Source organism: Petaurus breviceps, unplaced genomic scaffold, assembly GCF_028583685.1.
Source record: "Petaurus breviceps papuanus isolate PSGF00001 unplaced genomic scaffold, PetGlider_PUasm1.0 220, whole genome shotgun sequence".
NCBI lineage: Eukaryota > Metazoa > Chordata > Mammalia > Diprotodontia > Petauridae > Petaurus > Petaurus breviceps.
In genome coordinates this window covers 1654119-1678182 of record NW_027185876.1, presented here as the reverse complement: position 1 = coordinate 1678182, position 24064 = coordinate 1654119, and the positions used below count along the sequence as shown (strand labels likewise).

Sequence of the window (24064 nt, the reverse complement as noted above, 5' to 3'; positions counted from 1 at the left end):
TCTTCCTGACTGTAGGCCCAGTGCTCTAACCACTGCACCACCTAGCTACCAAATTTATAACATATCATAAGCACTTAATAAATTATTATGGAATGATGTATTGACTGAGTTGTCTCTAAGAGTTTAACATGCATCGGACTCATCTTTTCAGGTATATTGGGGGTATCTTGAAGGAGGGGGATTATGTCTTGTGCTGTGATTTGCTATCTCCTAGAGCAAATAGTACTGTGTGAAGGATATATAAGATGTCCTAATAAATATGTATTGATTGATTTGAAATAAAACCTGAAAATATTACCAAGACATGACAGAAATAAAAGGAAATGACTTGAGATTCAGTTGCTAATGTTTTGATTTTTAACAACTGATAGTCACAAAGGACCAGAGATACTAGTTAAAGCCACTCTGATTTTTGTAGTCCCCCAAAACAGACAGCAGTATATGACCAGTTTGAATCCTGGTCCTTAGATGGGAGTTGCTATATAAGATAGTGTGCCAAGTTAGTGGTTAGTCTCTCTTCCTAAATATATATATTCCTCAGGGCCAGCATGAAGTGAAGTCATTTAAAGGCCCCCAGGGAAAAAAAGCAAAAAACAACTGTCTCTGCAAGGGGAGAGAAAGAATCTAGAGAGAAATTTATGAGAAAATATTAAAATATCTAAATATACATAGCTTGACCAAATGAAGATCATGAAGGGGAATCTCAGCTACAAAAATATTTGATGGGTTGTAAATGCAAAGAAGACTCATTCATGGCATAGGATTTAGCTAAAGCAAGGATGAATGCTATTTGGAAGAAGAGGGCAAAAAAATCCCCTGCAACAGACCCATTGGACTTGCTTCCCTGGGGAAGGTGTGAAGGAAATCCCCACACTTCAATCATTTCAAAGTGGACAGTATCCATTCCAGCTCTAGGAGCAGATGAGTTGGTGAGGGAGAGAGACAAGTATTTTGTTGGCAGAAAATGCCCTGACATTGACCTCATGGGTCTCTCCCCTTTCTCTTTCTTGATTCAATTAATTTATATGATTCAACACAAATAGACAAAACCATGCCAGGCCAGTACTGTGAGCCAGAGGCTTCCATGAGATTCAACAATCTCCATGCTATCCCTGGTGTGGGGAGCCTGGGTCATGTTTGGGGGGGGCTAGAGCTCAGGTTGTATCCTATTGAGGCAAGGTTACAAAGGGGCTCTGTCTGTAAACAGGAACATTGAACTCATTAAGGACACAGGAGAGAATTCTCTTTCCCAAATGGGGTGCATAAAAATTCTCTTTAATCAAGCAGCTTTATAGCCCAAATTAACATTCTTTTAGATATTGTGAACCACACTCATCCATCTCTCTCTCTCTGAACTAGGTTTTAGGGATTGCCAACTAGAAGTCTTGACTGTCATAAGTCACATTTTAATGCATGACACAGGGCCCATGGTTTTTTTTTCTTTTCCTTCTTTTTAATCAAGGGCATATTGCAAATATTAAATTAAATTAATTTGCCAATTGCCTTGTACTGCCTGCTGTTTAAGAAATATCCCAACCTAAAGGAAAAAAAAAAACTTTGGCATGTGACAAAAGAATTTTAGAACTGAGACCTCAGCTGTGATCTAATTAAACAATGAGAGTTGACAAAATAGTCAGCTCTGTCTGTTAATGACCTCCTGGGGCAGTTAAACATACCAAGGCAAAGAACGGACTGGGAAGGTCATCTTCTTCACTGTGACAAAGATTCTTGGAGGAGCAGGGCCTGATTGAATCTCACTTCAGTGTGTGCCTGAGACACCCAGGCACACAGGGACCCCCAAGGCAAGAATGTCCGGCTCAAAGTTCCCCGAGCTAAATCACCCAACAATGGAAAGCCAACTATACCCAATCATGAACAGAACAAAACAATACAAAAATCCATCAAGTGTGTTCTTAAAAATAATTTAACAGCATCACAAGTTAAATAGAACACCAGGGCTACAAATGATGAGGATGCTATGAGAATTTAAAGTCCAGCTCTCTACATACTATACCATCTAGGTATACTTATGATAGCCTCTGAAAATTCCATATGGAGGACCAGGGTAAAACACAAGTCACCATAATTAGTGATAAAGAAAGAATGATGAATATGTGTAAAAGTACATAAATGTAAATATACACACACAAATCTATCATCTCTCTCTGTCTGGGTCTGTCTCCCTCTGTCTCTCTCTATCACTTTTACTGTCCCTGTGTCTCTGTGTCTCTATCTCTGTCTTTGCCTATCTCTGTCTCTCTGTCTGTCTCTATCTCTCTGTCTGTCTCTATCTCTCTGTCTCTCTATCTCTCTCTTTCTCTCTATCTCTGTCTCTCTTTGTCCTTCCATAGAATCAAACCGCATTGCTGAGAAGCACATGAGGAAACATCTGTCTAAATGTTGAAAAAACCTGTTGGTCACCAGTAGCTCATTTTAATAATTTAGGAACACATTTATAAATAACATTTCTAGAAATAAAATAAAATAGAGCATGAGAACCATTGAATTCAAATAAGTTCAGTTCAGTTCAACTCAAATATTTTTTTAATCTCCTTCTATTTGCAAGTGACAGTGCTTGGCACTATGGGAAAAAAAGAAAAAATGAGAGCCTGCATTCTGAGGAGGGGGGAGAGGTTATATAAATACAATGATAAATGAGGTAATTTGAAGAGGGAAAAAGCACCAACACTGAGAATTATGGTGGGAGAGAGGGTCAGGAAATCAATCAATCAAGAATTTCTTAAGCACCTATTAAGAGACATTGTGCTCTACTTGTTGGGAAATACCAAAACCAAAACAAACCCCAAATCTTAAAAATCCCTTTCCCTCAAAAAACTTACATTCTATAGGAAGAGGAAGTATGGACACCAGAGTATATACACCAGGCTCCCTTGGGGAGAGGGTACCTGACTTGAGTCTTAGAAGGTATCCACCTCTATTTTTCTGCAAGGTCTAGGTAAGGTATTGGTTGAACCAATTTATAGAAACATATATTGAGTTCAGGTTGAGTTTAGGAAATAATTAGTTGTTAATTTGATTAGAATGAAGGGGGAAGGCAGAGAGTGTTAGAGTTGGAGTCTGAGGACTTGGGTGTGAATTCTAGCCCTGCTTTGTAACCTTGGACAAATAATTTAGCCCTTCTGTGTCTTGGTTTCCTCAATTGTGGAATGAGAGTGTTAAATTAGATGACTTGTAAGGTCCTTTACAGCTCTAAAGTGATGAATTGATACGGTTCCACATGGATATTAAACTTTCCCAGGATAACCAAATTAATTATTATCGTTAAGTCATTTCAGTTGTGTCTAACTCTTCATGACCCAATTTGGGATTTTCTGGGAGAGATACTCCAGTAGTTTGCCATTTCCTTCTCCAGCTCATTTTACAGATGAGGAAACTAAGGCAAACAGGGTTAAGTGACTTGCCCTTGGTCACCTAGCTAGGAAGCTATCTGAGGCCAGATTTGAACTCAGAAAGGACTCCAGACCCGGCAGTCCATCTAGTCCTCCACATGATGCATTAAAGATGCTGGTAATTTAATGTATTGCTGAATTTTAGACTTTTGTCATTTTTTTCTTGTTGTTGGCAACAACAAGGATATTATCTCTACCATAAGCATCAACAGAAGCATTCATTGGCTTGCAGCTACTTTGCATGGCACTGTTAACATACTACCTCAACCTTTCAAAAAAAAAAACAATTAAGGCTCTATGTAAGAATTGGGAGGGGGACTGCAGTGAGGAGGTTTGTTGGTTCAAACTAAACAGATTCCCATGCTTAATCTGCTTCATCAGGATTCATTCACCTTCTCGTCCTCTAAAACACTGAGATTTCTTTTTAAGTTTTTAATGCAGCAAACATTTTCCTACCTGCCACTTCCATTGGGATTTCTGCATGGCTTAGTCTAATTACTCTGGATGCTAGACCTTGCATGCTATGAACAACTTCAAAGAAAAAAAAAGACTAGAAAAAGGGAGTTTTTCAGGCACAATATCAAGGAGACAAGATAGGATTTTGTTCTCGGGCTATGATGGACAAATCATATGGATAATCTATTAGAATGATGGATGGTAGAAAATTTAATAGGAAACATCAGGTGTGGTGAATTTCTTCTAGAATGTCTTTGAAATCGCTCAGTCGTTTGGTCCAAATATAATAGCAAAGTTTCAAAGTTTTCCTTATGTGATAAAAAAAAAAACAAAACACAAAAAGGCAATGGGGTGGGGAAGGGGACTGAGGAGGGTGTGAATCTAATTACCTTTGATTCTCTTGACCAGCACTAGTAAAATGTTGGTTCAGAGCAATGGTTTCAGAAATAAGTACCTGAAAATGAATCATACTTCCTGACTCTGGGCTATATTGCCTCTTAAGCACAGTGAATGTCTCTCCTCTGGCATGTATTGGATACTAGGGGCCTATTCTTTATTTTTTAGGAAGCCAAATAAGCTAACAAAAAAATAGTTTCATGGTTAAAAAAAAATAGATTTCTTCCATTTTTTTTCCTAATGAGTTTTTTCCCCCTCCCACCATCCCAGCTCCCATAAATAAGGCCATTCAATCCTAATTAGAATGAAAAGATCATGGGATCCTTGATACAGGGTTAGAAGGGACCTCTGGGGCCATCCGGCCCAACTGTCTCCCCTTTTACAAATGGGTAAACTGAGTCCCAGTTAGGCAAACTAAGTGTTAGCTGTTATTGCTGTTGTACATTGTTTCAGTTGTATCCAAGTCTTCATGACCCCATTTAGAGTTTTCTTGGCCAGGACACTGGAGTGGTTTGCCATTTCCTTCTCCAGCTCGTTTTACTGATGAGGAAACTGAGGCAAACAAGGTTAAGTGATTTGTCCAGGGTTACACAACTCATAAATATCTGAGGTAGACTTATTATTGTTATTAATTATTATATAAGCACCTTGATGGAATGTTTTGTTTAGTGTATTTGTATTCTAAGCACCTAACCCAGATCAGCTCCTAGTGTGTAATAACTGGTTGTCAAATTGAAAACAAGATGTTTCTCTAAAGTCAAATGGTTAGCATGGGAGTAGGTCATGATTTGCAAGTGTCCTTACCTTCCCCTTAATCCCCAGTGCTTTGTCCACTGGACCACATTACCTCCTATGAGCACAGTTTGACTTTTTAGATTTCCAAAGAGTTTACAGCAAAATTCAACCATGAGGAAGAATCAAAGCAACATTATGATGTCATGACGAAGTAAATCTCTGAATGATTTAAATGAGCTAAGGGCTCACCTAATTGCCACTCACCAGAAAGAATTCATCCAAATTAGAGTGAGGCTTTAGTCATTCCTGAGGGTAGGATCTACAACCACAGAAGTCAAAAGACTTATCTGGGTCCCAGCACAACTCCAACCAAATAGGGGAGGAAAAAAACAAAACCTAAAAGGAAGTAAAACTTTGTTCCCTCCCTAGGTTTTACTAAGATCATTATGCTCATCTCCTTTAATATTTTGTTTGGTATGTATCTATGCATGTGTATTATATACATACATACTATATACATATGTATATACACAGGGAAGAGAGTGAGAAAAAGAAAAGAAAGGGAGAGAAAAGAGAAAGAGAAGAAAAAGAGAGAAGACAGAGACAAAGAGAGAGAACTGAGATAGAACTGAAATTCAGGAGACCCAAGGTGACATCCTCACTGTGACACATTTTAGTTGAGTGATGTTAGACAAATTGTTTTACTTTTTTCAGCCCCATTTTCTTCTACTAACTTTAGAGGTCTATGAAAACATGAGTAGTGACCTCATGTAACCCTCTCATTTAAAGATGGGGAACCATTCCCAGAAAGGTGACAAAGATCTCAAGTCTCAGCTTTACACAGGGCTCTGCCAATTTTGAAATGCATCTAAGTTCTCACTCATGTGACTATGCCTTCCAGCAAGGCAGATCACAACTTATCCATGATGGGCTCTTCTGTGTGACTCACACCCACATCCTTCCAAAAGTTTGCCAAAGGGGCCACCCAATATCCTAGGCACTTTCCTCACTGTTTGCATTGGAAAGATACCAGCATTAACACCTGGACAACCCTCTAGCTATCCCTCTCTTTCACCAAATGCCTTCTTGGTTCTTATATGTCATTGATGACTGTGTATACCATGGTTCCTCTTTGACTTTTTTGTTTGTTTACAATGTGTTACACTCCAAAGGCCATATGATTGGTATCTGTAGGCTGGTGGGCACACAGTCTAAAACTTAATAACTGTATGCTAGTATGATGGATAGAGAGACAGAATTCTGGACCTGTAGTCAGGAAGATCTGAGTTCCAATTTTGCCTCAAACCCTTATTAGATGTGTGACCCTGAGTAAGTCACCAAACCTCTGTTAAATGAGGATAATAATAGCATCTTCCTCCCAGGGTTGTTTCTGCAATCAAAGGATACAATACATGTAGAGCACTTTGCAAACCTTAAACTATAAATTATACAAATGCTATTATCCTTAAAATTATTTTTTTCAGAAATAATGAGACTGTATAAGTTAAAAAAAAAACAAATCTCACCAAAATCAGATCTGATGTCAAAGACAGGAAGAGAAAAGGGATGTTTTATAGTTTTCCAAATCAGGAAGTCAAGAATAGAACCCAGAACTCAGGATTCTCAGTCTTGAACCATGACACTTGACAGTCTGCTCACCACCTTATATGACTGCCTTAGTTGGGGTTGTGTCTCCATAAGGCTAGAAAATCACTCACCAGAGCAATAAAGGGCAAACAGGCAAATCCATAGAGATCCAGTAAACACATAAGACCTAGGAGAGGCCAACTGGGACTTTAACTCTGAGTTTAGGGTGGGCCAATAGCACCTATAACCCTTTGCCAGCATGCAAATAATGGAGATTTGCACCTAATTAATTAGAAGAACTAGTTGCTACACTTTAGAAGTCACCAGATGGTCTGCTTTCTCACCCCAGGTGATCTCCTCCTTGGCACACCCCCTTGACACACATCTACCTCTCATGCCACTTGCCCCAGCGGTAGCTTATATGGCTCCAGACACAAATATTCCTAGTTATAGCCTTGAGCACACTCAGAATTCACACTCAGCTTGCTAGCACTTGTTTTTGGTTTTTCTACCCTCTTCCCTACCCACCTTTCCGCCCCCCCCTCACCATCTCAACCCAACCCCCAATCAACAGCATCAGATTAAAATCTAACTGACCTGGGTAAGGCCCCCTTGGTACCTCTGCTCTTTCCATCCAGAAAAGGAATGGGTTTCTTTTGTCCTTTCTTGCACTTGGTTGGCCTTGTCACAAATTACATTGTTGTCCTGTTCCATTTTCAGGAGTTAATGCTCAGTCTCCATCAAACAGGAGGCAGGGTGTTGCCTTGGGAAAGTCAAACTTGTCTTTACTGAAAGAAATGGTAATCTTTCACATTTGACTTGGTTGTAGGAAGGGGTCCATGTGTCACTAGGACTAGCTTGAAAATGCTAAGATATAAGAACATGAGCCAGCCAAACCACATCATGAGTATGTAAAAACGGCCCAATCTAATTGAAATTTACAGAGTATTGATATACATACACTTTTTATTAGATTCATTTCTCTGACAATCAGCTATTAGCAATTATTATTTCAAGATAAGAATCTTGTACAGTATAAAGGATAGGGTGTTGGCCTCCAAACCCTGAAGTCCTGGGTTCAAACCCTGCCTCTGACACATACTAATTGTGTGACACTGCACTACTCACTTATCCTCTCTGTGTTACAGGAAACTCAGAAAGTATAAATTGCAAAGAAGGTGCTGACCCACATTGGTAGATAGAATCATCTCATGAAGAGTTTGCTAGATGAATGAAGCTACAAGTCTCATCACCCTCTGTACTCATCATTTATTTGTGAAGGGGAGTGTCCAAATCTGTGATTTTATTGGTGTAGCAGCATCTGCTATGAGAAGTCCCTCCAAGCAAATTGGCATCTTTGTCATTTACAATCTAATTGATTTGCCCAGGAAACTAAGATGTCAGGTAGGTGGTTCAGTGGATAGATCATCAGATTTGAAATCAGGAAGACCTGAGTTCAAATCCAGCTTCAGACACTTACTAGCTTTGTGATCCTGGGCAAGTCACTTAACCCAGCTTGCCTCAGTTTCCTCATCTGTAAAATGAGCTGGAGAAGGAAATAACAAACCACTACAGTATCTTTGCCAAGAAGAGCCCAAATGGGACCATGGAAAGTCAAACACGACCAAAACGACTTAACAACAGTGCTATGACTTCAACTCTCTAAGCTTCAGTTCCCTTAATTGTAAAATGGGGGAAATAATAGCACCTAATTGATAGAGTGGTTCTGTGGGGCAATAAGTTAATATATGTAAAGTGATTTGAAAACCTTCAAGCACTTTATAGATGCTCACTATTATTATTATTATATACATTATATATGCAATATAATATATACTATATATATACTATATATTATTATATACACAGTCAGTATGAGTCTAAATCAGGACTTGAACTGAGATCTTTTTTTTGTCGTTGTTGGCAATCATGGTTAAGTGACTTGCCCAGGGTCACACAGCCAGTACGTGCTTGGGGCTGGATTTGATCTAAGGTCCTCCTGATTCCCGGGCTGGCGCTCTATCCACCGAGCTGCCTAACTGCCCCAAGAACTCAGATCTTCAATCTAGGGCAGACCCTCTCTCCTTTGTGGCACTTTGATTCTCCATTGTTACATCTTAATTTCAGTCATTATTATTAGAGATTATTATATTATGATAAAAAAAGATGTAAACACAGCTATTACTATAAAGTAGAAAGTCCTCTGGCTTAGGAATAAAAGAACCTAGATTCATGTCCAGTCCCTGTTCCTTATTACCTACCTCTGACCAGAGGTAATCATTTAACTTCTCTGGGACTTAGTTACCTCATCTGTAAAATGAAGTGTTTGAGAAAAGTTTATTAGAATAAAATAATTTTTAAAAGATGAAGATGAAGGGGGAAAGCCTTCCTCAACCCACCAAGTTTTACCATTTCTAAATTTTATTAACCACCAAATTATTAACTAATTTTGTTAAAAATTAGTCCAATATCTCAAAAGATCCATGGTGTTATCCATTTGGGTACTGCCTTCATAGGCCCAAACCTCCACCCCTCCTTGTCTTAATATATTGTCTTTATGAGCTTTTATAGTCAGAAATACATCTCAAGATGAACCCTTCTGACAAGCTTATGTCTCAGTCAAAAGCTTCATCCCTAGGTTGGCCCATTCTCAAAGCTTTTTCAACTTGGTAAGATTCATGCTCCTCTGGCGTAATCTTCAACCCAGGATTCCTTCAATACCATGACACACTAGAAGACTTTATGGGGGGACCATAAAATCTAACATGCTTAAATTTGGAAAGACACATATTTTAAAAACCCACTCACAGAGAGCAACTGATGTCGTATAATGGAAACTGTATTATATTTGGAGTGAGTTGTTTTCTTCAAAGGAATGAATTTGAGGGATCTATTTCCCCTTAAAATCATTTTTCTAGCTCATCATAAATCATAGAGAAATGAACCCAGGAAACCTGAGAGTATGAAAGGATCATAGATCTAGAGTTGGAAAGTACCTTGGAGAGTTTCTAAATCAACCATTCTATCTTACGGATAATGGGTTCCAGGCTACACATGGGTCATAAGGAACAGACACAGGATTCAACCTTAGGTCCGTCCACAAGCCAGTGTCCTTCCTGATTTCTGTCATTGGCTATGCCCATTATCTTTGCCTAGAGGTTAGTCTGTGTCTATCAGGCCTGGAGAAAGATCTCTAAAGAAATCTTGGCATGATTTGGGGGAGTGAAGGGAACAAGGGGGGAGAAGCAATGGTAAAGAAATGAGCCCTACAGATACTGGAGTAAGAACACTTCCATTTCATGCCATCTCTATTGTTACGCTCATCCAGACTGGGCAAGTCAATCTATAGGTCTGAAACATGACAAATGCATTACTTCTGTTTGAGTGAAGGTGGTGGCTGACTACCCAAAGTACCCTCAACAGAGTAGGTGCTTCATAAATGACTCATACAATTTAATTGAGTTTAATCACCCACCCACCCCACCCTTTCTACCTAATGTATAACATAGGATCTGGGTCTACTCTCCCAATTCCCATCCCCCCAGCAAGTCAAGTCATCTTGAAGGAGATGCTTCGATGTCTCTGTAAGGGGCTTAGGGGACAACCCTGAATGGTTAGTTCTAGTTTTATGGGATCATAAGCCACCACCAGTGTTCTTCCCTCTGTGATTAACAGTTAATATAAGCTAGTCAGTTGGATTTAATTAGGTTTTAGAAACAACAGCTAAGGAAGGGCAGGGCTAATCCCTGACATATTGAAGAATGGACTTAAATGCAAGAATATCAAATCTTGTAATTCTCTTTCCCCTTTTATCTTAGAGTCAATAAGATGGCAACAATTCATCATGAAACTCAGAGAAGTCTGATTCACAGACATTCTCACTCCGGCCACCTCAGTTAATGTTCACCTAGCTCCTGGGGAGCAGATAGATTTCTCCAGATGTCCCAAATGAGGCCAGCAGATTGTGATACACTAAGAGAGAGTAGATGAGACTAGGAAAATTCAACACGGCAATTAACAATACTGGGCTTTCCTAAAATCCCATAGCCAGCAGAGTTTGTGATGAATGGACTGCTCATAAATACTGCTAGACACAGACATTAGCCAATGGCATGAAAGGCATGAAAGCTGAGAGGTTAGCTAATTGGAGAAGGGAAATAGAGGGAAAAGAATACGTGTTTATATAACACCCACTGTGTGCCAGAACTTTACTAAGGGCTTTCACAAATATTATCTCATTTGATTTTCACAACAACCCTGAGAGGTAGACAATATTACCATCCCCATTTTTCAGTTGAGGAAATTGAGGCAAACTGAGTTTGACTAGTCAGATCTGTATTCAGGTTTTTCCTAACTTCAGGTCCAGCAGTCTGCCATTGTGGGGGGGGGGGCATTGTGTCACCAGCTGCCTCTAATTTGTATGTATCCCAGGGTGAAGACTTTTTCTCAGTGAACTTAGAATACAGCATGCACCATTCTTAGACTATAGCATTATATTGAAGACCAAGAAGGAGCCTCTGAAGTCATGTAGTCTATTGTGCTGTTCAGTTATGTCCAAGTCTTTCTTACCCCATGGACAGTATAGTCCATGGGGTTTTCTTAGCAAAAATACCGGGGTGGTTAAGTGGTGTGCCCAAGGTCACACAGCTAGTAAGTGTCTAAAGATGGATTTGAACTCAGGGCTTCCTGAAGACCCAGTACTCTATCCACTGAACCACCTACCTGCTTCCTATTCTAGTATGACCCTCTTCATTTTGTGTTTGAGGAAACCAAGGCCCAAAGAGTTTATGTTGCACATATAGAAATGGCTAGCCTGGAATTAGAATGCAGATCTTCTAATGCCTAGTTCAACACCTATTCTCTTTCCTGTCTTACCAGACCTCTCGCCTGAGTGTCACTGAATATAAAACAGGTCCTGATTACCATCCTTCAGTCATTCAACAACTATTTATTAAACTTCTCCTTACTGGAAGCAATACGGAGTTGATGAAATCATGGCGACTTTCCTCATGGTAATTACAATCTGGCAAGGAGGAGGACAAGAAGAGGAAGAAAAGGTGAAACATGGGGGACAATATGACATATTCAAAAATATAGAGATATACAACATGCAAAAATGATAAGGAATAGTACAATAGAATAGTGGTCTAGTGAGATCAGGGGAAGGAAAGGTCATTTTGTGTCTTGTAGGAGGTCATATTTTTAATAAAAATAAAGAAGACAAGTGGCAGCTAAGTGATATTGTGAATAGAACACTGTCCCTGGAGAAAGAAGGTCCTGAGTTCAAATCCGACCTCAAACATCTATTAGCTGTGTGACCCTGGGCAAGTCACTCACCCCTGGTTTCCTTCCTCAAATTGATCAAATAAAGAAGGAAAATGTAAGAATAGTTCTAACCCCTCCCGATTGATTTATGAAATAGATACTTGGTAAATGAGGAAGAAGGGTATTTAAATAAATGGATTTTTTAAAATTAAGTACTTACTATATGCCAAGCACAATGCTAAGCATTAGGGTTAAACTGAGAAAAAGCAATACAACCTCTGCTCTCAAGAATCTTGCAGTCTAACAGAGGGAGATAACACATATGGGAGACTTCAAGCACAAAGTCAGATGGACAGCCTCTACAGTCCTGAGGATGCAGCGGGAAAGGTAATAGCAATAATATACCTTCTTTGCGTGTCATTTTTATGGGTTAAAAAAAATCCTGTCTCTTTTGAATGTTGAACCATTTGACAACATCGGGGACTTGGATGACAAGAATTGACTTTTTCAGATCTTCAGGAGCTGAAGCTGCCTTAGGGGGCTGAGGGTTGTTGTTTGTCCATTCTCTAAGAGGACCTTGATATCAGGTTGGGGGGCAGTGGAGAGACACAGCACCTGAAGAAGCACTTGCTGGGTGGCTCCTCTACAAGGATGATGGCCTTCTATGATGACTGAGACAACCAGGTTAAGATCAAGAACAATTCAATTCTGTGAATATTTTTAAGCACTAAAATATTCAGGCACTGGATATTTAATGGCAAAAATGCGAAGAGTTCTTTGTCCTCATGGGGTTTCCATTCTGCTACTCATCAGGGAGACAGCATACATACAGGAAATTAAATGCAAAATGTATGCAAAGCAATTTTTGATGACAAAGTACTAACAGTTCAGGAAAGGAGGTGATGCTTGTAATGAACATTAAAGATAGGTAGGGATTCCTAGAGCTAGAGGTGAAGAGTAAGAGTGTTTCAGGTCTAGCCAAGTCTCAGGGGAAGGAAATGAAATGTATATAGGGAACAACAAACTGGCCAGTTTAGTTGAAACAAACCATGCATCAGGGGAAACAATAAAAAATGTTGCAAGTCTTGAAAGAGAGTTGGAATCAGTTTATGAATGGATTTAACAATCAACCAAAAAAGTTTATATTTTATCCTGTAAAGTGAAAAAACTCAACTAAATGTAGTCTTTGAATAACGATTTCCAAGTGTTTTTAATCTGTGTTAAATGGACATCAATTTGGTGGAATTAAATACATATGATTACTAACACATTTTGTAAAAAATAGATTAATTGAATGAATCAATAAATGAAATAAAAGTTTATTAAGTATTTATTATATGCAAAATACTGCGCAAACCACCAAGGATAAAAATGAAAAAGAAAAATCAGCTAGTGTCTGTCCTAAGGGAGCACACATTCTAGTAGTCTGAGGCAACACATAGAACAAGTTCTAGTTGCTAAATCAGATGGAAAGTCCCTGTGTTCCTTAGCGTGCAGTGGCCAAGCAGATAATAATGAGTCCTTAATATTATCTGAAGTGGCATCCATTTCTGATGCTGAGTCATTTAACAGTGCCAAGGATTGTGGTGGTGAGAACTTTCTTTTCTGGGTTTTCATTAGCTGTGGCTGTGGAGAAAGCAGGAGGCTGGCAGCACCTGTAAGGGATGGGGGGAAACAGAATGCCACTTCCCCAAACTTGATTCCCTGGATAGTGGCTATAAGAGCTGGGTAGAAGGCAGGGGCCAAGCGCTTATTCTCATGTGCAAGACAAAAAAATGACATAATCCCTCCCCTCAAGGAGCTGACATTGTCTATTACCTTATGGTGTTCTTAATGAGAAGGGAAAGAAAAAAGCAGATTTCTTAACTAAATTTTAAATCTTCATGAAGTTAAAGGAAAGGAATGCCAGGGGACAGAAAAAATGGACTTAAAAAAGCAACAAACCATCCTCCTCAATAGACATTGAGTGTCAACTAAGTACAGGGTACTTGGTTAGGAATACTAAGTGGTTATGGGTAGAGTAGAGAACAAAAGACATTGCTTTGTGTCTCAAAAGTTAAAAACCATAAAACTCTGCCTCTGTATTGGGAAGAACAATGTACTTTGAGCCATCAGAGACATGGATTCAATATCTTCTTTGCCACTTATTAACTGGGTGATTTTTCTCTTGAGTCTCATTTTCCTCATCTGTAAAATTGGTTGATCAGCTCTTATAATACCTATCTCATAGGCTTAAAATGGATGATGATGATGATGATGATGATGGTAATGATGTTGTCATTCCTCCCCGCATCCTACAAAGCCCTAATGCATCTAGCAACCTCTTCCTAATATATCTAAAATTGCAGCTTCTCCAAGGGCTCTGTCTTGTTGCTTACAGATATATTTAATTAAGCCTTCTCAGTTCTAAACAAGTCTCCCGATGATCATGCTGACTCAACTAGCTTCTGTACCCATGTTTTCCTACCATTTCATGGTCAGACTTCTTAAAACATCTATCTATGCTCAAGGGCTCTACTTAGTTCCACCTCACCTCTGCCTTTGTGATCTGGATTATTTTTCTATCATCTAAAAACCTATTTTTTCAAAGGTCACAAACAAACTTGGTTGTTTTTGCAAATGGCCAGTTCCAATGACCTCTTCTCAATCTTCCTCATCCTTGACGTATTGGTAGCATTTGGCATCAACGACTGCCCTCTCCTGGATATTTTCTCTTGCATTGGTTATAGTTTGGGCACTGACCTTGTTTTCCTCATTTTCAACTGCTCCGTTCCTTTTCCCTTCATAGATTCCTTATCCTCTTCCCAACTCTTTGCGGTGGTTGGCCTAGATCATGTCGTTGGCCTTTTGTTTTTTTTTCTCCAATGTCTCCTTGGTCATTCTTGTTCAGTCCTATGGATTCAAATATAACCTCTACATAAGGCACTTTCAAACCTCTTTCCAGTTCCAACATCTTTTCTAAGTTCTAGACCTTTTCCTCCAGTCACTTGTAGAATATCTTGACCTTTATGTCCCTTTGGCATCTTAGATTCAACGTGCTCAAGTCTAAGCTTACTGTTTTTCTTCAAGAGTCTCTTTCCTGAGGGCCATTTTATGAGGAGATGGAGACAGGAATGGAGAAGTAGTTGTAACTGTTGAAGAGGTTATCTGGAGCAGTAGTCCGTTTCTTTACCACTATTGGATCAGGGAGGTGGAGATTCAGAATCCAACCTTTTTCTCCCTCTCCCCACCAGTGAGATTTTTTTGATCTTCAGCTTACACTTGTGACTGCCATCAAACACCATGGCCAGCAATGTCACCAACAAGACTGACGCCCATTCCATGAGCTCCCATGTCTTCATTGGGAATCTCAATACTCTGTTGTTAAGAAGACTGATGTTGAAGCCATCTTCTCGAAGTATGGGAAGATCATGGGCTGCTCTGTCCATAAAGATTTTGCCTTTGTTCAGTATGTTAATGAGTGAAACGCTTCTGCTGCTGCAGCAGGAGAGGATGGCCCAATGATTTCTGGCCAGGTACTAGATATTAATCTGCCTGCAGAGCCAAAAGTGAACCAAGGAAAAGCAGGTGTGAAGTGTTCTGCCCCAGAAATGTACAGGCCAGTACCAGAACACCCTTCTCCATCCCCTCTACTCAGCTCTTCCTTTGACCTGGATTATGATTTTCAATGAGATTATTATGACAGGATGTACAGTTACCCAGCACGTGTACCACCTCCTCCTCCCATTGCTCGTGCAGTGGTGCCCTCCAAATGCCAGTGTGTATCAGAAAACACTTCCCACAGAGGCAAAAGTGGCTGGGCAACGGGGCTCTTCATCCAAATATGGCAAAATGAAAGGTGATGATCTTCAGACAATTAAGAAGGAGTTGACCCAGATAAAACAGAAAATGGATTCTGTATTGGAGAACCTGGAAAAATTGAGAAAGAACAAAGCAAACAAACAGTAGAGATGAAGAATGATAAGTCAGAATAGGAGCAGAACATCAGCTCCCTGAAGAAAGATGAGACTAATGTGAAGATGGAGTCTGAGGGGGGGTGCAGATGACTCTGCTGAGGAGGCGGACCTACTGGATGATGATGATGATGATGAAGATGGGGGGGAATGACCATTTGGAGTTGATCAAGGATGATGAAAAAGAAGCTAAAGAAGGAGAGGATGATAGAGACAGAGCCAATGGCGAGGACGACTCTTAAGCACATGTTGGGGTTTTAGAATTCGTGTCCCATTATTTCTTTACCTAGGCCCTTGTCTTTGATTAAACTTTTCACCAAATCCTCTCCCTTAGTATCTTCTAGCATATATTCACTGTTATACCCAACTTTATGCTTCCCATGTTCATTAGTTCTGCCCTGCACCTAGTCCCTTTGCCACTTCCTTCAATTCTCCTAGTACTTATATTATGTCTCCTGTAATTTTGCTCTTTTAATTTTGATACCTCTTTATGAACAATAAAAAGAATGTATATTTTTAAAAGTCTCTTTCCTTCTTTTGATTTGACTGTTTCTGCCAATTGTACCACCTTTCACCCAGTTACTTACAGAGAAAATATGTTCTTTTAAAGTTTCTCTTCTCTTTCTGATCTCATAACATTTCAGTTAAAAATTCCTGTCCCTCATTTATTTAAACCTCTTAGACAAATTCACTTCTTTCCAGTCCCACTGCCAGTTTTCTAGTCTAGATCTTCATTATCTATCAGTCTTCTCCTATTTCTTCCTACTTTTACTCTTCTCTCCACCTCCTGAAATGTAAATGATCACATCACAGCCAGACTCACTTTTCTTACGAAGGGATCTGACCATATTCATCTTCAAATCAAAATTCTGCAATGGTGCTCAAATTGGAAGATGAGTCGATTTGGAGGCAAAGAACTCTTTTCAAATTCTGGGGGTGCCATTTATTAACCTGTATCACACTTAGCTGGTTATTCCTCTGCTTGAGGTTTGTTTCTTATCTGTAAAAACAGGAAATTTAAAGAGGTGGTGGATTTATATCTGAAAAGGAACTCTGAGGGTCCACTAGTCCAACTCCCTCATTTTATGGATGAGGGAAATGAGGCATAGATAGGTTTGGTGACTTGAAAAAAGGTGTCACTGATAGTGAGTGAGAAAGCTAGGATCAGGTTCTCTGACTCCAGACTACAAGCTGCTCCTATAGACACTTCAAATGGTTCCATTTGCAGTATCTATTACATCTCAAAATGTCAATGATATGGGATTCACCTTCTGTTTTCTTCCAAGAGCATTCAGGCAGCTACATCCCTGTCAATATTAGAAGGAACATCTTATTCTGGTCTACTTGTAGCCTAAGATTGCATTAAATTACACACATGTTGGATAGGTCAAGTGGTATTTTAATCATCTGTCACTAAGATAGCAAAGTCAAAAATTATTACACACAATCTCTAAACCTACATGTAGACTGATCAGAACACTGCACACTATTTAAATTCAGAAGTATTTTATTTTATAATCTAGCAAACATTTATTAAGCATTTTTTGTATACTGAGCATTGTAGTAGACACTAGGGAAAGTAGTAATTTTTACTAAGACATAATTCTTGCCCTCAGGGATCCTACAGTTCAGTAGAATGATGACAATAATACAGGTAATTGTCACACACAATATTGCAGGATTCAATCTGAATCCTATAATATTTTATTAATTTCCTACTATGTGTAACTAACTGTTAGGAGCTGGGGGTACAAAGACAAAATGAAAAACAGCCCCTGCTCTCGAGGATAGCATCCTATCAAGGGAATACAACATATAATCAGTTAGCATTTATTAAGTACCACTATGTGCCAGACACTGTGATACATGCTAGGAATACCAAGAAAGGCAAAGTATTTTTAAGGATTGGGTGGATCACCTTTATATTGAGGAAGTCAGACCAAGTGATCTCTAAATGTAGGGCCTTAAAACTGTGATACTTTCATTGCCAAGCTGAGGTATATGTATTTCACCCTGGAGATAACCTAGAGCTTTTGAAATCTCTTGGGAAAGAGCAGGACATGGAATTTGGGGTTTGGGGAAGAAAATTTTGACTGGAGATGACGGATGGAAGGAAGAAGGGAGAGACTAGGAGCCTAGAGTCCAGTCAGGAGCCTATTTGATAATTGAGGAAAGAGGTGATAAGGGCCTTGTTAGTGGAGGACAGGTAACAGATATAAGGTATATTATGGAGTTACAATCAGAATGACTTGGCAACTAACTGGATATGGGAATGTTTGTGGGGTTGTATCAGGCATACCCAGGATGATTGCTAGCACAGGTTCGTAGATCTGCTTTACTAGGAATAGCTGTTTAAGAGGTCAACAATCTTTTTTAGTTGCATTCACTAGTTCAGAGGAAAAGTCAACACCCTGAACTTCAGAGAAAACACAAAGAAAATACAGAGAAACTGCAAGCAGAGAAATAAAAACCAACAGACAGGCCTTCTAACTGTCTGAAAAATTAGAAAAGATCCATAGACAGATCCAACTGTCTGACCAATTTTTCAATACATGCATAATTACCAGAGAAAGAAGCATCAGCATCTGGGTTTTTCAAAGCTGGGGGGCTCCTAAACAGTTACCTAGAGTTTCATCTGGTCAAATCACAGAAACACTCTTCCAGTGAATGAACCCCAAAGCAAAATGCTAACCTCTGAGTATTTATATCCTTTACAGAGCCAGAGGGCATCACAATCTCTTGACTCAGTTCCTAATTAGAAATTAACAAAAGATGTGAAAGTCTTCCTACAAGCAAGCCTCCCCTAAGCAAACTTCCCTTAATGGGCTCCACATGGGCAGGAAGATCTTATATCCCATCAACATTATAGGGATTAGAGGGATAAGTACTTTAGTGAGTTTCAGGGGGAAAAACAAATTCTTAAAAGTCTTTACTGAGTCCCTACTATGTGCTTAAATATCTATTTATCTAGGAATAAGAATATTTAAAGGTCATAAAGTAAAACAAAATAAAACAAACATGATACACATGTTTTTGTTTTTTTTTTTAGGGAATGCCAATAGATTCTGGAGATAAAATGAACTGTCTTGTAAAAGTTAGAAGTTATCAGGACACTTCTAGACATGAATCTACCAGAATGTTCTACCACAAACTTAGGAAGTCACTGGACCTTTTAGGCAGTGAGAGATCAGGATTGTAGAGGGCAGGCAGGCTTAGGAGACAACAGCTCTGAGGTAATAGCTGAAGCCATGCTGCTTTGGACTCATTGTTCCCAGGCTACCTTTTGGGGCTTCTTTCTTTGCTCAGAATTAAGTCAGAAATAGCCAGAGCCCATGTGGACACTTCCCCAGATAAGTAGAAACCTTGAAATGAAAATTGTGGTGTCCTCAGAATTTCTCTGCATTTGGAGTCAGGGGACACAGATCTCTCTGTCTTACTAATACATGTGGACTCTGAGACCAGGGGCAGGTCACTTATGGGCTCAACTTTAAAAGAAAAGATATGAGCTATAAGACCCCTGAGGGTATTTCCAATTCTAAATCAATGATTTTTTTCTTTTCTTTGGGACCTGGGATTTCAATGGTATAGAGAACTCTATGTCAAGAACCTGTGTTACAATCCATACCAGCACCTGCTCTATGGCTGAGTCTTGGACAGTATCCATGACCCAGAGAAGTTCATGGGGTCAAAGAGTTAATGGGTCAGAGACTGGATTTGAACCTTCATTTTCCTGACTCCTGGCCCAGATCTTTCTCCTCTCTGTCCCAGTTGCCTCTGATGAGTCCATATATATAGTCCAGAATTTACAGGCTGATTCACTTCTAAAACAAACAAAAATGCTGATGTATTTGGCATATTTTTGAAAACACTAATACATTTTGTAGATCAACTGCCCCTGGCTAAATGGGTTATTTATTTACCATGGAAAACTAAATGGAAAGTCTTCTTTTGCGGAGGTGGGGGTGGTGTATGTCACATTCTTACTATAAATACTCTCTCCTCCACTTGTAAATGTACATTCCATACATACAGGGGGACATGTTTGTCCTTAAACATGGGCATGCATGAGTGGTGTGTGGTCAGATTTAGTTTCCTAGTCTGTGATTATATTTGATAAACATGTTAAGGTCAGTTATATTAAAGAAATAGTCTTTCTTCCTTTTAAAGAAACAATATTTTAGAAATCATGGAAAATAATTATGTCCTACTGTGGGGAGGCTTATTTCAAGCCTTGGCTTAGGCCCCACAGTGGCCAGTACTTACATTTTTCAAAATTGATTTTTTTAGAATCATATAAATAGTGACCCTGGGGCTCCACGTGGCATTTCCTCTCACTAACAATGACACAGTATCTCTGAAACATTTCCTGCTGTCACACAATTCTTCCTTCTTTTTGAATTACTCTGTGTTTAACCCCTTTCTCCTAGGAGAGATGGACCATGGTGTGGGAGCGAGAGCATTGGAGTTGAAGTCAGGAAGACATGGAATTCAAATCTTGTCTCAGAAGCTTGATGGCTTTGTGACTTACACCCTCTCAGTCTCCATTTCCTCATATGTGAAATGGGCATGATCATGCATATAGCACTTAAGAATCGTAGTGAGAATGCGATGAAGCATCAGATATGAACACTTTTAACAATCATAAAGAAAGATCACTTTGACCTAGTCTTTCATTTTTATCAAATGGCAAATTTCCTATTAATATCCAAGGAAATGAGGTATGGAATGAGACCAAAAAAAAGAAGAAAAATCATGGTTTCTAGAGCAGTCATAGGTGTCTTACTCCCCAAATGTTAATTCAACAACAATTAGATTCAACAAATATTTAATGAGTACATGATGTGTGAAAGGCAAGATACTAAGTACTTAGGATCCAAAGAAAGGAATCAGCCACATTCGCTGCCCTCAAGCACTTTACCATCTAAGACAAATCCATGACTAATTTTAATTCCAATTGGACTGTAATTAAGTTCATGAGAGAAATCAAACAGAGGCACAAAGGGAAAGATAATTTCTACTTAGGGGAATGGAAGGCTTCAACATGAACTAGGTCTTTGGAAGAAGGAATTTTAATAACAACAGCAATAATAAATTTATATAACATTTTAAGGTCTGCAAAGCACTATCAGTATGGTCTTGTGAGACAGTCTATGCTAATAATATTATCATTATTTAATGAATAAGAAAATAGATCCTCAAAGGTTCAGTGATATATCTATGAGAACAGCTAAGAAGTGTCTGGAGTAGGAACAGAACACTGGTCTCCTTAGTTTAGATCTGATGGTCTATTCACTCTACCACATTGTCTTTCAACAAAGAGAAGTATGTGTTGGATGTGGCTGTCCTATGGATGTGAATGATGTGTGCAAATGTTTGGAGGCAGGAGATGGCAGGACAATACTGAAAAATATTGGGTGTTCCATTTAGCTGAAGCAAGGAATGCATGAAGGGGTAGATTTAAAAGAAGACTAGAAATAGAACCAATTTTCTCCGAGTTTTACTCTCCACTTCCCAATGTTGCAGCACACTATGGAAAACGAATCTGAGTTAGGATGTTAGTGGCTGATAATTGGTTAATTATTGGGCCTTGAATGAAAAGACTTCCATAAACAGGCAGGCGCCACTCCTTCTCAGTGTCTTTTACTAGTCTCTTCTCACTTTCTTGAAGGAAGGGTGCCCCCCCCCATTCTCTGTCATTGACCTTCCTCTTTCTAAAGAATTGTAGAGATGTGTAGAGAACATTGTATTCTTCTCTACTCTAATAACTTTGATTATCATGTCTATGGAGAAGACACCCAAATCCATATATCCAGAGTTGAGGTCTTCCTAGGATTGCAATTGCTACACAGCTCTGCTCAGATATTCTCACCTACTTCTTTTTTTAATGCTTTATTAATTTCTGATTTACATCATTTGTTTCCACCAGATTTTGAGTTACAAATTTTCTCCTTGTTTTTCCCCCACCCACCGCCCCAAAATAGCAGGCCCACAGGATAGCCCCTCCTCCAATCTGCTCTCTCCCATATTTTCTCCCATACCCCTTTCGACTTTTCCAATAGATCTCTATGCCTCAGTGCCTGTATATCTTATATCCCAATTACATGTAAGATGGTATTAATAATAGTATATATATATATACATACACACATACACACCTATATATATATATATATATATATACATACATATATTTGAATATTTGATTTTAAAACTTTCAATTCCAGATTCATTCCCTTCCTTCCTTGTCACCCACCCTTATTGGGAAGATAAGCAGCACTGAACTGCTTATCTGCTGGGATATTCTAAAGAAGGACCAACCATCTCTGTGTGATGTGAGGAGGGTGGTAGCTTTGATAACAGAGAGAGGGAAGCAGACACAAAAATTTAGACAAGGGAGGTGACTATTGATGAGACTGTTTTCCCGTTACTTCGCTTTCAAATGTCTGTTGCCATAGCTGTGGTTTTTGAGAAAATTTTTACCACAGAGACAGACCTGGGAATCAGGGCGATCTCAGAAGGCTTCCCACTTCTCTCCAAACTCTGAGTTCACTTCCCTTATCTTCACTCCCCACCCCATCACCGAGTATACTCATGTTGTGCACCCTTTGAATATCGGTGGCCCTTGCTCTTCTCTCCTTTACAATTCCACTCTCATCCATTTCTCCTGGCAGTAAGTGCCTCTCCAGATGTAGGCTCTTATCCTTTCTTTGCCATAACATCTTATCTTTTCCAAGTCCATTTCCTTAGAGCTTTAGTCTCTGCTTTCCAATGTTGCATCACACTATGGAAAACCAATCTGAGTTAAGATGTTAGTAACTGATAATTGGTTAATATGTGATGGAGGTTATATTTCATTTTAGACAGAGGACGTCTGTCTACACTGTCTCCCAAAACAAAACAAAATCTCTAATGTTTGAAATTTCCTAGGATGGAAAAATCTAGAAGATTCTCTTGAAAACAGGACTTCTTAACCCAATCTATAAAGAAAACCACTTACTCTGGCTAATTCCCCATTCAGGGCTAGATAACGATCTCTTGTTTAATGTTCCAAATTTAAAGAATTGTCATTCATTTTCTGATCATGTGTAGCACCCTGTCCTCTCCCCATATGTAGCCTTTCTTTCAGAGAAGTTCTTGATAAAATTTTGAAATAAAGCTCTTGAAACTTTGTGTGTGAAAACTTTACCCAAAAGGAACACGAACCTTGTGGTACAGGTACCTCTCCTTGGGGGATCAGAGTATACAATGATATCATTTATAAAGTGTGAAGCAGTGCACTGCTCAGGTCCAGACACGTAGGCCCACCAAAGAAATTCAGGGCAAATAGCACATAGGAAGGACTGCACATTCCTCAGACTCATTAGGGACCTTCAGTGCCTACTGCAAAGGAGGGTAAGTGAACAGTGTGTGGCCCAAGGGGACATGCAGAAGGAGCCAGCTGTTGAAGGGGCTCCATCCTTGGCATCCAGGAGTCAGAGGGAGTCCAACCCCTAAGACCTGTTCCCTGATTTTTCTGCCTGCTTCCAAATATGAGGCTTTACATTGTAGGCCTAGGAATTATCCCCTGGGGGGTAAATGCAGTTTTGGGATGGAGGTCAGGCTGGAGAAATTGCACAAAGGAAAGTCCAGGCTACTGAAAAGATTCAACTTTGAGAAGAGGAAACTCCTCACTCGGAGGAGCCAATCCATGAGGAGTGGAGAGAGGAGACAAACAGGTCTTGGGAGGGGGGGAGCAGTCAATCTCACAGTCACTCAGTCTACAAGCTTAAGTATTATCATGTGCCAGTCACCATTCTGAGCAGAGATACAGGGAAAGGAAAAAATATAATTCGTGCTTTCAAGTATCTCACTTTGCAATAGGGAAAAGCACATTTAAATCCTTAGAATACTAGCCTGGGGACAGTCACCCAGTGTCATGGGGTGGAAATGTCCATCATGATCTGAAGAAGGGTGAGGAGAGTGATCACCCTGGAAAGAGAGCTCCCTCCACCCCATTCTTGCCCACACTGAGAGAAGCTCCAGAAGCCTCTTGTTAGTTATACTTCTGCTTAATCGTACATTTACAGGTGCTCAAGGAGGGAGAGAAACGAGAGATAGGGAGAAAAGAGGGAGAGAATAAAATGACTGAGATCCCATTTTAAAATCGAACAAGATCAGCAAAAATCAACCACCATCCAATCTAGATATCTGTCCTCTGACACTGCTCCTCTGCCAACAGCTCACACTACAGAACTGAAGGCACTGATACACCAGGCATAACAT

General features: G+C 39.5%; 1 pseudogene; it reads left to right on the top strand.

Annotated features, from left to right (window-relative positions):
• The first annotated feature begins 15131 nt into the window (after window positions 1-15131).
• Window positions 15132-16290, top strand: LOC138166087 (heterogeneous nuclear ribonucleoprotein C pseudogene; annotated as a pseudogene).
• Window positions 16291-24064: the final 7774 nt, after the last annotated feature.